We start from the raw sequence: 15,082 nt of genomic DNA, 5'->3' as shown, positions 1-15,082 counted from the left end.
GTCTCAAGGATGGATGATCCTTCTAACCTGGGAAATAGCCCATTTTGAATCCCACTAAGCACCTAGACCTCTAGACTTGCTAATAGCCTAAGAGGGTCAGTTCGGTCTCTTGTATAAGTGGGTATAGCGGGTGCCACAAAAAAAGTTTGTGTGGCTTTTATGATGAATTTTGAAAATGGGCCAGCTCTTCTGAGATACTCCTATAGCTGTCACCAACCAGTCTTTTACGTGGTGATGGAAATTTGCATCAGCTTCAACAACCCAAAAGTGGTGGTAGAGAGTTTCTAGGTCAGAGCTAAGCACTGAAAGGCATTTTGTTTGGGAAGGGTGGCGGATGAAAAATCACTTGTCTCTTCTCCCCTTCTCCAGCCTGTGCCAATCTGTAAAGAGAGGCTCATGGATGAATTGAGGCTGGAAAGGATTCTGGAGGTCTTTTGGTCCAGCTGCCTGCTCAAAGCAGGACTAGTGTGGATGGATCGGAGTCGCTCAGAGCCTTGTCTGCTCCAGTGCTGAGCATCTCCACGGATGGAGAGTCCACAGCCTCACTGGAATCCTGCTCCAGAGTTTGTATATCCATGCTAAGATTTTTTTCTCTCCCTAATATATGATCACTTCACAGTGATTGAAGCTGAAGCAAGCAACCTTTAAAGATAAGCAGTGTGGTTAATGTGCAGGTCTGTAGTGTTGGGGAGAGAGAGGGTGTAGGAGCCTAAGAACTGATCCTCTGGGCTGCAGAAACAGCAGTGGGAAATTGAGGAGGTTGGCACTCAGGATGTGAGTGTGTCACGTCTGGCTGTGTCACAGCAGCAGTGGTTAGCAGAGCCAAGTTGCTTAGGAGAGGGCAGCCGTGCCTGAAAGTGCCGTTCTAGGATCGCAAGGCTTGAGGGACGTGTGTGTTTGTGTGTAGGTAGAAAAGCTTTATTTCACTTTAATTGTTTTAGGCTAGGCTTTGTTACCTTCCTCCTACCAGGATAGGGCTCTGCTTACTACCGCGTACCTTGCGGCAGAAGCAGAGCCCTTTGTTTTCCGCTGAGATGTTGCTTTGCATCAGCTGAGCTGTTGATAGTGGAGACAAAGCCGTAGGAGTTGCATTAGCAGCACGAGATGGCTGAGTTCCCAGTGTGTTACTACCCTGAGCCGTGCTTTAAGCTGCTTTGTCTGTGATTCCTCATCGACTAACTGCTTCACATTTAAAGGCTTTAACCCTGCTTTAAAGTGTCTGTGTGTGAATAGGAGCTTGCTTGCTGGATTCAGACGGTCCTGCAGGCTGATATCTCTGAAGTGAGCTGTGTTTTGGCGTGCCCACGGAGGCAGTTTCACACGTGTGCCGCCAAGTGCGACGTCCTTCCCTCCCTTTTGGGTTGCCTTATGGTTGAACACGGGTGCCCAGCACCATCTGATGAGTTCCATTACCATGCCATTTTGTTCTGTTTGTTACCCTTTGGAGATGAAAACTTACAACTCTGCAGTTCTGCTTTTTGTTTTTTGCAGCCCTGGTGTGAAAAATGCTGGTCTGGGTGTGGAGGAGTTCTGTAAAAGCAGGATTATCAGCGCTTGGTCCACTCGTGGCTGCCCTTCCCTCTGTTCCACGTGTGCTTTTTCTGTCTGCTGCATAGAGGACCTTCGCTGTGAACCACGTCACTTTGCTTGTGGGTTTTTTCTTCATCTTCTGCCTTTGCCAGAACCCGTACCATCTGTCGTGTTCCTGGCTTCCTCTCTGCCCTGACCTGTGCTCAGTTTAACACTTCCCATGCCAGCTGTCTGTACACTGTTTGGCACACTGAATATCTTTACTCTTCCTTATGCCATGGTGACTTGGCAGCAGAAAAGCTTCATCCAGTTTTATCCAGGCAGGAGGGTTGAGAAAAGGCATAAGAGGGAGGGAAGAAGCTGAGATAGGGACTTGTAAATGAGAAATGCCTCTCCTTGAAGAGCATCTCTCTGGCTCTTCCTCCAAGCCACTAACTGGGCTTGGAAAGCAACTGACCGTGTCAGTGTAAATGTTCACGAGTATTTCTTGTTCTCAGCAGTGCAAATAACTTCCTTCAGAGCATCTCCCAGAATGGAGAACCTTTTTGTAAGTTCCCCCAGCTCTGCCACTTCTCACCCGTTGGATTGTTGGCTGGCCTGCGACCTCGCGTACTGCTCCTGCAGTTCTCCTTTGAACGCTGGTGGGCTTGTAGTTGCTGCTGCTGGTGCTCTGTAGCTGTGTACGTGATCTGTAACGGTGGCTGAGGCTCCCCTGGACAGGAGCAGAGCCTTTACCAACAGGATTTCCCTGGGGAGCGTGCAGTTGTTGACTGCACAGCTCCTGGATCCCGCTCCGGCTGTATCCTAGGCATGCGTACACCTGGAGCGTAGCGCTGGTGTGGGTCTAGAAGATCCAGAATCACACGTGAGAGAATCTGAAGAGGAAGAGCCTAGAAATATTTCTGGATGTTTTGAGGTGAACAGAGTATCTGTAGTGCTGTCCGATGTTCCTGCAGGGCCGAAGCCTCCATCCCGCTGCTGGGAGGGTTTTGTCTGGGAGATTGGGGAGTACAATACTGTTCTTAGTTAAGCTCCTAATGTACTCTGTCATCTTTGTTTCCTCCTTTCTTTGCTCTTTTGTACTCCTTTGTATTAGACTATTACAGAAAGAACAATGCAATCACTGAAAACGGCTTTTGTCAGCTAATGAGCAACAGCTAGTGGAGAGATGGCATGTTGCTGCCTTTGTCAGCTAACGAGCAGCAGATGGTGCAGATTCAGAGCATGGCACATCATCCGTGCTAAGTGCCTGGCATGACAGCAGCCAGAATGAGAGATACCAAATACCCAGAAGTCTAGATTTTCCTTCATCACTCTTCCAAAAGCCGTTTCTTACAAGCCACGTCGGTGTGTTCAGCTGCGAGCAAGTCGTGGTGCACAGTGAATACAGTGACCAGCTGTCTTAGTCCGAGGGCTGAAGGCTGTGGGTGGGGGGCTAAAAAGGTCTCACACAAGGACAGCCTCGGGGCAGTGGTTTCTTGTGTTAGGAACTTACATATCTCATGCATTTCTGTTTCCAGTTGCCACTGTTTCTTGAATCAACCATAAAGGCTTTGTTCTGAGAGATGGAGAGCAGTAGGGCATCACTGGTGCTTGTGAGACTGTTGCCAACAGTCTGACCTGTGCAGGCTGCTGGGAGCTGGCCCATGCAGGAACGCCTGGGACTGCAGGAGGAAAAGGCTCAGTTCGTCGCCAGCAGTTCAGCAGCAGCAGATCTTACTCTGGTTGTCCTTCAGACAGTTGAGAGTCTTTACATGCAGGTCTTCTCTGTGGGGGAGAGTGTCTTCATTAACTGAAGTGCTTCATGGAAATGGTGAATGTTAACTAGCGTTCCCCAGGCAGGTGTTGAGGCCACCTGCCAAGCGAGCTTCTGCTGAGGGTCCACCTAGTCTCACCTGATTGCAAAGCACATTCGTCTTCAGACACATTCTTCTTCTTCTTCTTCCTTAAAAAGGAAGTGTTTTCTGGGGGAATGTCTTTGAGCAGTGTGTAGCAGGAGTGTTTTCTTGACCTATTTGTGCTTTTATGATCGTAGCCGTACTTTCATTGCTCTTGCAAGCATTTTTAAATCTTTGGCAATAATACTTGAGGTAGCACTGTAGTTACTTGTACACTGCTGGCATGTTGGCATATCAATCCTTTATTTCTTCTTCTCTTGTATGTCTCTTAACCATGTTCTTGCTTTATCCCTGTAGAGTTTGAGTTGTGTGTTTATATATAAACACCGTATATTTTCACACTCCACTCCGTCTATCTTCTCTATATTGGGTATATTTTCAGTTCCATGTAATCTATCTAAACGCACGCAACATTTTATATAAATGTCTTACAGTCTCAGAAGACTTAATGAATCTTTTGGTGTTGTCAGGAGTGGAGTGAGGGGGTGGGAGGTGCGGCACAACGACGCTTGTACGTGTTTCTGTCTGCACTCTCGCTCTTCACTGACCTTGCATTGATGGGGAGTTAGGCTGGGTTAGCAGTACAGTGCAATTTGGAAACACAGGCACCAGTAACTGTTTTTAAGTTTCCCAAAGGTTTCCCCTGCGTTTTTGTTGCGACTCCAATTTAAAACCCACCTACCAGACAAATGTTTACTGCTCCCTCTGGTGTTCGCTTCCAACGGGTTTCACTGCTCAACGTGTCCAGGAATGGAGTCTCTGCAGGAAAGTGTTCATAACAAACAATTATCCACAACCATGTGTAAGACAGATAAAGTCTTTTTGTAAGAATGCTAAAGGAAACCCACACTCTGCAATTAACAGCCCGAGTTTCCTAGATTATGTGCTGGATCTTTTCCTGCGCTCTGAAACCTTTTCAGTTGGAAAACCGAAAATCTTGCAGAACAAAGGCAGGTTTGTGCAGTTTTCATCTTCAGACCGGCGCTTCAGATGTATGTTGACTGACTTAATTACATTCAGCTTCAACAAGAGGTAGTTTATGAAGAACTGTGGGTGTTAAAAGCTAAATGATGTCAGAGGGATGGAAGGTTTTTTTCCTCTTCAAAAAGCCTGCTGAAACTGAAGTCATAACTGATGAAGGTGCTCTGTGGTTGTGCAAGCCCAGCGCAGGCAGCAGTAGGAAGGAGGAGGACTGAGAGAGAACTGTACCAGCATAAAACCCATGTCATGTGCATGGAAGCCTCAGGTTGGCATGGTCAAACTCCTTGTCCTGCCCTCTTGCTGATGCAGGGTAGGTTTCAGAAGAGGCCCTTTAGATGATTTTTGCTTCTCACTGTTTTAAAAAAAAAAAGTTTCATGGGGTTTGCCCTTGAGATTAGGAGCATGCTTCAAATCTCTTCTATGGGAAGATTACACACTGGAATTACATCAAGGCACATCATGTACTCGTGTTTTTCCCTTTGTAAGTCTCAAAATTAAAATGGCGAGATGGATTGAATTTACTAATAAAGGGTCATTGCTCTTGACCCAAATCTTTCTGGTGACAGTCTGGATTTATGTGTTTGTCCTCACCTCTCCTTACACTTTGCTGTGAGAGCAGTCACATTCATGACATCCACAGTGCTAAGAATAAGTAAGCAGATCTAGTAGCCGCTTTAAAAGATGGAGAGAAAAGGTCTTGTGGAGACAGTGGGTTCTGCAATCTCTATAAGCTCTTTAATGGCTGCTTATTACCATCCTACAATTATTACAGCTGCAGTTGTTTTGCTTGGGGTTTAGCCACTCAGCAGAGTCAGCCTGATGAATGGCTTTCATGTAAAGGAACAAAGGGCACAAAATAACTCTGGCTGCTATCCTTTTAAATACCAGGCTTTAGGCTCAACGAGCAGAGCTCAGTGCACTGGAGAATGAGCTGCAGCATTTTGTTAATAAGAAATGTCTGCCCAGTTCGGAATTAAGATCAGTAAGCTCTAGGGATTGTCCAAACCAGCCGAGATCTCCTAGAAATGCAGCAGCAGGCCAAGAGTCTTGAGTAGGTTTAATCCTACCCATCTGTAAAGGCTACTGACTTGGTGGTGTTTAATATATCAGTGGTCACCACAAAGCTACTCATAAGGCATCAGCTAAAGCTTGGTGTTAACTAAGGGTAATGCCTCAGAGAAGGAGGAGGAGAGATACTTTCAAGAGACACCTTTGGATCCCTAGGAGTAAGATCCAGCAGTGCATGCCTTCGGCACCTTCTTGGACATCATCTCACCTGCTGCAGTCTATTGCTGCTGGCCAGGTGCACTTTTAGCTTTGAAAGGTTTCCATAGGTGGTTTCTGATAAATTGAGATTCTCTCTTGCTAGCTAACGGCTTATAATAGCGTGAGCTAATTAGTTGTGACGTGTGTCGCATTGAAGCTCATCACATTTTGGAAAAGATGGATAACAAATAATTGATACTTACAGGTAAGTGATTTAGCAACCTGTCACTTTTAAAAATGGAACTTCAGCATGAAAATCACCGTGACGCTTATGAGGATTTTATCTTAAGAGTCTGACGCGATGCAGAAGTAAGTATTAGAGCTGGGCTTGTGCTCTGTAGTTCTTCAAGCCCATACCCGCCACTGCAGGAGGTGTGGAGTGGCTGTGACATGGCTCGTGGTGCTAACAGGAGGCTTAGGTGGCTGCGACCTTCAGGCGTTGTTTGTGTGCAGTTCTGGAGATGGTGACGAGCCTCTGCTGTAAGTGAATGTGTCCAGAGACAGCTGAACGGCTGATCTGTGTAAGCGAGGTAGCAGACAAGTACTGGCTGATGTAAAGTACTCTGCAGTCCCCCATGAGCATGAAGGAGGATGGTATAAGAAGCAAGATAAAGACAGAGAGATAAATATAAAAGCAGTATGTTAAAATAACTAATATGATTACAGGAACTACAAGACTTCAAAACTCAGTGTTCCTGCTAATAAAAGACATGTGAAATAGTAGAAGTATGAAGTGCTTCTTTTCTTTTTTCTCCTCTGAGAGAATGATCTGGGAATTTAACTTTCCATATAAGCTGGACTAACAGTCTACCATTGTGGTCTCCTACTTTTCCATTCCATTTCTGTAATAAAGCCGATAAGTATTTTTTTTTTTTCCTTGACTACTTAATTTTTTTTTGAAAATGTGGGATGAGAAAATGTAACATCAGGACCAGAATGAGTGAAGAGAGCTTGCAAACTGGAAAGCTCGTGCCAGTCACAGTAAAAAAAAAAAAAAAAAAAAAAAAAAAAAAAAGCTGCAGCCAAAGTAGATTTTGTGTATTTATGTTAATGGAGTAACCATTGTCATGCACTAGTTTTCCAGGCTGACAGATATTGTGCAAACAACAATCTTACAAAACTATACAAAAACAATCTTTAGTGGCCCAGTTCTTATTTACAGTCCCGTAATAACGTGTGTAAAAGGCTAATGAATCTAACGTATTGCTGAATAACTAGAATATATAGCAGGAAGTTAGGAGTTCTGAAAAAGCACTTGTGCATATATATGCACAGAAAACCTCTGTCTTAAGATCAATGAGTGCTTTTAGGCGTCCTTGTATTTTTATTTATGCTTCCTGGTTGACCTGACATATTTGTTGCTTGATGCTAGTGCACCACCTGCAAATAATTTTCAGATACACCTCTGGGTTCCCAGACCCAGGAAAAACTCCTGGAGATCCAGGAAGGAAACCAAAGCTCCTAAAGAAACCCGGCTTCAGAGGCAGAACACAAGGCTTAGTGAACCTTCGCCTGCAAGTCATCAGTATATCACGCTGTCACTGCTTAGCTTCCACTGCCTCACACAGAGCAATGTTTTGCACTGATGCTTAGAATCTGGGAGGCTTTCAGTAATCATCCAGCAGTTCTTTTGGCTGTAGTGCTTCTGATCTTTGGGAGACTTTGAGCTACACCTTGACTGTGCTGCTTCTAATGTCCTGCCTCCTTGATCAGTGTGAAACAGGTGCCAGCCCTGCTTGATTATTCCCTTTGGAAGATTAAAAAAAAAAATCCAGCTCAAATGCCTGATTGGGACGCTTGGTCTGAGTCTTCCATTCAGTTGCTTCAGTGGAACAAAAAAGCTGATGTGATGGAAGGGGCAGGAGGGGATGGGGAAGCATCTGGCACACTCTGGCCACAGGAGCGAGGAAGGACTCGGGGGAATCAGGCAGCTCAGGTCCCCAGCGCCCAGCTCAGTCCCCTCAGGGGCCTGCTTTCCCAAGGCTGCCCATGGCATCGTGGTGGTACTCTGAAGGCCCACAGGTATTACTTCCCTCTGTGTTTTTCTGTGATGTCTTATCTTCCAGAAGTGGAATGTCTCCTAACAAGTTCTGAAGTGATTTGTGAAGTGTTAGACGGCAAGCCTGAAAGCTGAAAGAGAACCCAGCTCTCCCAACCTGCAATACATTTCCAACATAAGGCTGGCTTTGCCATTAAGCCGTTACTGTTTTTATGGACCTTAATTTTCCCCTCCAGCAAAATGCTCTTTCCAAAGCTGCTGTAGGTAAGATACCCCCAAGAATCCAGCCTGTATTACAGCACTCATGGGAAGTGCAGCAAAAAGGGAATTGGCTTCTGAAACCTCGCTGGCTGCCTTCAGGTGTACGTGCACTGCCACAACTCGTAAGCAATCAAATGTCAGGGCTTTGCTGGCATTCATGTGGAGTGAGGGGGGCAGGCACAGAGGTGCTGTATTTCATCTTGTGTTCATAATGCAGAAACTCAGCTGGGAAAGGAGAATCATCATCTTTGGCAAAAGGATTTCTTAACTGCTCTTTGAACGTGCTGCTCTCCAGGATGTAAAAATAGCTTGGAGTGCCATTTAGCCAGCAGAACAACTGGAACATCAGCTTTACTAAAGTTTTTTAGCAAATTTCTTAGATAGGTGACAAACATTGGGATTCTTAAACAAAGCTGAACTTTAAACAATGCATGAAATGAGCACCTGCATTAATTGAGAAGATGCTGCAAGCCAGCTGCTAATCTTTCTGTCACTTACTGAGCTGGCTCACAAACCTGGAATACCAAACTAGAATTAACTCTTACTTTCATTCATGATTAAGCAACCAAACACTTTGAGTTAGTTATAATACCGTTTATAATGAAGTGACCACGGTGAACATCTCATGTGAAGCTCAATTGCAGAAATTTACACATGAGTAAGGGCAAATGCAATAGCAACTAGCATTTGATGGCTTTTTATGCAAGGAGATCAAAAGGGTGTGTGGCGCTAAGTATTTAATCCTCCTGGTGGTCCCCTCTAGATGGGGGTCAGTACATAGCAGGTTTGGAGAGCTTGGGACTGGGGCGGGTTTGCCAGCTGGGAGCAGTCGGTGGCAGGATGCAGCGCGGATCAGGCAGCTACTGCCATGGATGGGGTGAGGGATCCAAGTCCTTGCCACACGGATGTCCTCAGGAGTGTTTCCCCTGCTGCTGAAGTCCATTACTGCCTCTGTTCTGCTTGTACCAATCCTGAACTGGCTTAGACTTTGTGTTTGTCCATGAAATTATTAAAGAAAACATTACTTTACTCTTTGACAAGCAAAGGCCACTGTCTCCACAGTACTCCAAAGCCTTCTCTTTTTCCCCTTTTCAAAGGAAGCAGCTGATTCTGTGGTAGCTGAGTTGTTTTTTGGTTTTGTTCTTGTTTTTTTTTAACTTTAGTATTTTTCTTTCTTACTATAAACTATAATGTAAATCCTGCCCACGTAAGCGGGTGATGGTTTATTAGGTCGGAGGCAACCTCTGATGTTTCCTGTGGGATTAGTTTCACTAATTTTTATAAAAACGTTGCTGCTTTTAAAACAAGCTGCTTGTTAGGCTCCCTTTCCGAGTCTCAATTAGCAGTTTCTGACTTGCAAGTTTTTCACATGAGTGGTTAAATAGGGAGCAGAGGTAAGAGTGCCCCAAGGGCTGTTTGTAGGTGCAACAAACGCTCTGTAATGGCTGTGTTTTGGATCAAAACTCATTAAAGTTTGTCTTGAATTGGAGAACTTCTGGTGTAGTAGACTTTTATGTGGATTTAATACTGGAAAATATTGCTCGAGTGCTAGCTGTTTTCTAGATAAGAAGAAGCAAGAGGAGGAAGTGAAACTTCTCCTCCTCGTTCTGCAGGGCTGCCCTGCTAGAGGGTTCAGTGAGCCCACGGGTGATGCATGGGTGTGCTGTGCTGAGGTGGCTGCCCGGCTGCAGGTAGTGGTGGCTTCCCTGCTGGGAACCGAAGTGAAAATAAGGCCCAGACAGCAATTAACCGAAGTTATTATTAGCTGGGTTAGCATTTGTAGCAGTGCTTGAAGTGAAAGGCTGTCTTGGTGTCATCCTGCCTGTTATGTTGTGTTGGAAAATCAATCTTCTGTAAATTCAAGTTAAAACCCATTTTTCCGAAGAGCGAGGAGAACTTGAAGAGATGGCTATTCCTGTCTCCTTCACAGAGTTGTCACTGAAATGCTGTGCGTAGCCACTCCTGGACCCACAGCACCGTCTGATGTGGCTGTGGCATCCATCAACACAAATTAACCTCAGGGATGCGTAAGGTGGTTCACTATCAAAGCCAGGAAAACACCTGTGGCCGGGCAATAGTGAGCATCCGCACACAACAGTTTCTGTTTAAAGAGTTGCTCTGGCATCTAAGTCCTCAGGTTTTGATGAGCTGAATAAATCCCCGGCCACGGCTGGGTTGAGCCGTGTGGGTGTGAGGCAGCATGCGGCTGTTTTGCCTGATTGCTACCTGGGGGGGTTCTGAGGCAACAGCTTGATTGCAAGGATGCTGATGCTGAAATGCCGTGGAGTTCACTCCTAGCTGCAGGTTGTCGCAAAATGTCTGCTGCTGATCTGCTGCATCCTGTTGTCCTCGCTCCAGATTGCAAAATGACTGAGACGCGTTTCAAAATAGAATCGTTTGTAGGGGTAAAAGAAGGAAATGTGCTTGTCCTAGTGGCTGCATCATGTGGGGTATGTTACGCGCTATCTTTGCATCTGCTGTGAAAAGAAGGGAAATGCCGGAGGTGTGGTTGAGCTGGCTCAACAGTAAAGGTCTGTCAGAAAGTTTCTTCCCCAAAGCTTCATTAGCAAGACTGTGTACTGGCTTCTGTAAGAGAAAATTGACTTGTTATAAATGTATAATGTCTTCTTTTCAAGCGATGTCTCATTAGAGTGACAAACAGATCTAAATTTTACTTTCTCAAAATAGTAGTTTAGTATCTCCTCACAGTTACGTAAGACTTTTTTTCCCCCCCAAGAGGTTGGCTGTACCATTTTGTCCTGGCAATATCCCTCAAATCCATAGTCCACAACTGCACTTCACTTGCTGATATATAGAGAAATCATTTCATGCCGTGCTGCTCAATTACCATATTACCTATGGAAAGCAAATTGCTTGCCCATAACTAAAGAGGATTTGTTATAACCTTCTAATCAGGTTAAAAACCCTGTAGCCAAGTCAGGGGTGTCAGAATTGCTGTTGTGCAAGGATGTATCTATATGCAGTATATGGTTTCATAAAGCATATGCTGAATCTGTTTTTTTTTCCCCCCACTGTTCATCTTTTTGCTGAGAAATAATAAAATGGATTACATTTTTCGAAAAATACTTCTGTTTCACACTTGGTCCCCTAAAGATAGTAATATATTTTTCTGTTAATGCTGTAGAGCTGTGCCTGCAAACTGTCACACCCTCGGTGGGAACGTACAGCCGGTCCTGATTGGAAGTTACCAATATTTTTTTTTTTTTTAGAACCTTAAAAGAAGGGGGTGGGAGGATGGGTTTCTGCATAGCATAAGGAGCGAGTTCACACACTCGCGCACATAACTGCCAAAATAGTTCTCTTGAACTTAAGTAAATCAATCTGGGGGGAACATTTGGCAAGCTTACACTGTGGCCAGCAGTTCTCTGCGAGCATCTTATCCCCTTCCTTCAGGTTCGAATTTCAGGAGATGAGAACAGCGTGTCAGTGAGGAGCAGAGTTTCTTCCCATGGTTGCGGGAGTCAGGGGAGGCTGCTCCTGTGCATGCCAGATCAGTGGCACCTTTTTCTTTAAATACCACAGGAAATCCATTTTGTTTAATGGAAAAACAGATTCGTGTTAATGTTTCATTCCTGGATTGCTTGTGCCATGACTAGGTAACAGCTGAAGACAAGAACCCAGGTGAATCTCTCCTTTTCCACCCTAGGTTTGGGGTGGTTTTGTTATAGTTCTGCAACAGATTTGTCATCTGGATCCAGATTGGATCCACTCTTTGAGTTGCCTTTCTTTAGACACAGTTTTGTAAGTTTCTGGGTGTTTTTTTTTCCTGTTTTCCAGGTGTGCCCTTCATTTCTTTCCCCTTCCCCTCAGCTCATGGTCCCTCAATTTCTCAGGTTCGGGAGTCCTGGGCTCAGGAGGATTTTTACCAGTTCCTTTGAAAACAACCAATTTCTCCCTTCTCTTTCCCTTGGCTGGTGATAACAGCAAGGCTAAAGAATAAAGAAGGTCAGATGATCCACATGTGTCTGTCCTTTTTCACCGCTCTTCTGCCATCTCCTGATACCCAAGTAATTTTTTATTATCCTGAGCCCATTTCATCCAAGTGTGACAGAAGGATATAGATTGCAAAGATAATGATGTCCTTGAGAGCTTATCAAGACTGAAGTCACTGAAGGAGCCAAATAAGTAGCTGCTGTTATATAAAAGTGAAGCCTTTCACATACAGATCTGCCTGAAAACTTGAGGCCTGTGCAGCAGAAGACACAATGATGCGCAAAGGAGAGGAAAACCTTTTTCATAACAGTCGTGTAATGGGAGTAAGAATTACAGAAGAGTGCTGTGGAGAGTGCAGCAAATGGCTTGAATCCACCACAGGCAGGCATGAGCCTGCTAGATGTATCTGTTAGTCATGAGGGAGCCAAAGACCTCAAGAAAACGGATAGCCTCATTGTGTTCAGGATAGCATTGCAGAATGAGAAGGTGCGTTTTTGCTCGGGAAGAAATAATTGTGTTTTCCATAGGAAGTTTTGTGAGCAATGATCAAACAGCTCTTGCCTGAATACCTCGGGAAAGCTCTGCCAGAGGACAGCGAGGATGTTAAATTGGAAATAAAGCAGAAATTCCCCAGTAGAGGTATCAAGAGTCTCAGGGTATGTGGCTTGGACTACATCCTCATTTTTCCTGCATTTAAACCCAGCACATGAGCAATACATTTTGTATTTGGAATCGGGCTTTGGAAGGCAGCTCTCTTTGGGAGTGAGCCTTGTGCCTACCAGCTGCTGGCTGTGTGGCTAGTGAGTCACAGCAGCACTTGAAACGGTCCTTTATCTCTTCAGGGTATCTAACATGAGAGCACCTTTGAGTTGGGATTGGCTGGTGTATGTATTATGCTTGCTGCAAGTATGCAGAGGTGCATTTCTTTTTTGTTTGCTGTTATTTCCTTCCTTCAAGGACGAATAAATATATAATAATAAAAAAAAAAAAAATCTTGTTCTCTGGCTTGCTGTTTCAAGAGGAGGAGGAACTAGGGAAAAAAAGGTTTGAAGAGAAAATTTTGAAGTAAGCAGTTGTCCAAGCAGTGCGTGCATTAATCAGTGTCCTGAATAGTGTCTCCCTCTTTTTGATGGGGTATTGGGATGCTTTGGACAGACAGACAATGCATTTTCCAGAAATAATGACTCTTTTTGTGGTCACTCCACCTCCCTTTTCCTCCAGATGTTGTGAAACATTAAATACTGCTTATGGTTTACCTGATGTAGCTGAAGGGAGCACACCAGATGTGCTTGGGGCCTTCACCAGGCGTGCCTGGGGCCTTCTCGCCTGAGGGGAGTGGTGCGGGGTGTGTGGATTTTCAGTGATGGCGGTATCGGCCAGAAACTTGATAGCCTCCAAATTCAGAGCCCAGATTGTGACGGAAGTAAACCTGCTTGAAGAAACAGGATGCAGGAGGTGCTAACAGAGGCAAACCCACAGCTGCTGCTGCTTCGCCCTCCGTTTATTGGAACTGTTCGGGCTCAAAATACTCGCGGCTGAAGGAGGAAGCTGTCCAGAGGCAGCCGTTTGGGCTGGGGTGTGTTCTGTGATGTGGAGGAGATGCTAGCTTTTAGAAAAAGGGGAAGAAAAAAAAAAAAGGGCAAAGCATTGGGAACCTCTTGATGTAGGAGCATTACAAGCACATGTTCCCAGCAGCAGTTCGGCTGCCTGGTTGGCGTGTCGAATGCTCCTACGGCCGGCTTGCTTCAGTGCCGGTTGTGGGATCTGTTCCTGAAGTGTTTGTATTGCTGCTTTTGTTTGAAGAGGTGGGGTATGGCACGGCCTCAGACCTTGTGGTTACTGAATTATTTAGCTGAAATCAGTCTGCCACAAAACTCCAGCACGGGAGTTGCTCTTTGAAGCTGTGTGAAGTGTTCAGGGGCTTGAGTGTCTTGGCTGAGGGTTTGCCATCGCTGGTGGTGTTGAGCACCGCAGCTACTTCAGAGTAATTTATCACCTGTTTTCCTACAAAGTAATGGCTCCTTTTTTTTTTTTTTTTTTTTTTTTTTTTTTTTTAACTAAGTAGACCTTGGATCTTGGATTCTCTTCAGACTGTGTAGTACTTGAATATCTGCAACCCAGTGATACATCCCATTTTACACTCCATAATCCTAACCTAAAACTACTGGTATAATAATGAAGAAAAACATGTAACAGAGGAATTTGTAGGAATTTGCCTTGGGAGGCCACTAAATCAAGCAAGAGTTACTGTAGCTGTGGTTTAAAGCTGTTTATGTGTACTGCACTGAGTGATGGAAGATGGCTCTGCTGCAGCTGCGCTTCGTTTTTATCCCCGCAAAAGAGGTTCCCTTCCAAATTAAAATGAAGCTGCTTGTCCCCATTGAGTATACTTTCTGTTGTTGTTTTGTCTGTACTTCTGTGTTCCCTGACTTTGTCCTAACCTTATAAAACTGCCCACGTTGTCGGATTGGTATGCCATATGGCTACATAAAAAGACTGCCTGCCACCGCCATCTCCAGATCTGTCACATCTCAAAACCTGGGAGTTGTAAACACGTCTTGTACGTTTGGTGTAGAATTAGGGAAAGAAGGAAAAATGTACACAAAATCCCTGAAGTTAGAGAGCTGACTTCTTTCCTGTTGTTCTCGTGTGAGTGGTCTGTGTGCGGCATCACGGCCTGTTGGCGTGCTCCGTGCTCACCTCCCTGCCCTCAGCCAGGCTCTGCTTTCCAGGGCACTTACTGCAGGGTCTGTGCAGAAAATCAGGTTGTGTGCTAATCTGAAAAAAAAGGGAAGGAAGAAAAAAATCTAAATTAGGTTCAATTGTCTTTACTTTGGGAGTTGTTTTTTTCTAGGCTGGTGATAACACAAGACTGCACTGGTGCTTGCCTTGAGCAATGTGGAGGAAGCATCTGCATTACTCTTGCTCAGGGCAGTGTTCCCTTCTCCCTGCCATGAAGAGTTGCTGTGCAGTGAAGTAAAAAAATGCAAAGTGCTTGAGATCAAATGAGATTCTGTAATCATTTGTTAAACATGTTTTGATGCCATTGTTAGTATTTAGTGTTATGAATTGCTGTGCGAGTACAAAATAGAAATAGATGTGGTTTATGTCCTGAAGAGCTTTATAATGAAAGCCATACGATAGAGAGATGTACAGTAACAGATGCAATTCATGCAACTCATGTTCCTTTTGC

At 44.8% G+C, this 15,082-nt stretch overlaps 1 protein-coding gene across 1 annotated transcript in view; it reads left to right on the top strand.

Moving 5' to 3' along the window:
- Positions 1–15,082, top strand: part of LDLRAD3 (low density lipoprotein receptor class A domain containing 3) — a gene marked incomplete at both ends in the record, with an annotated part of 100,741 nt that overhangs the window by 32,801 nt on the left and 52,858 nt on the right. The gene's annotated exons all lie outside the window — the stretch shown is intronic.

Source organism: Netta rufina, assembly GCF_964035555.1.
Source record: "Netta rufina genome assembly, chromosome: 5".
Lineage (NCBI taxonomy): Eukaryota > Metazoa > Chordata > Aves > Anseriformes > Anatidae > Netta > Netta rufina.
Note: the sequence above shows the minus strand (reverse complement) of the source record. Positions and strands in the feature narration are given on the sequence as shown.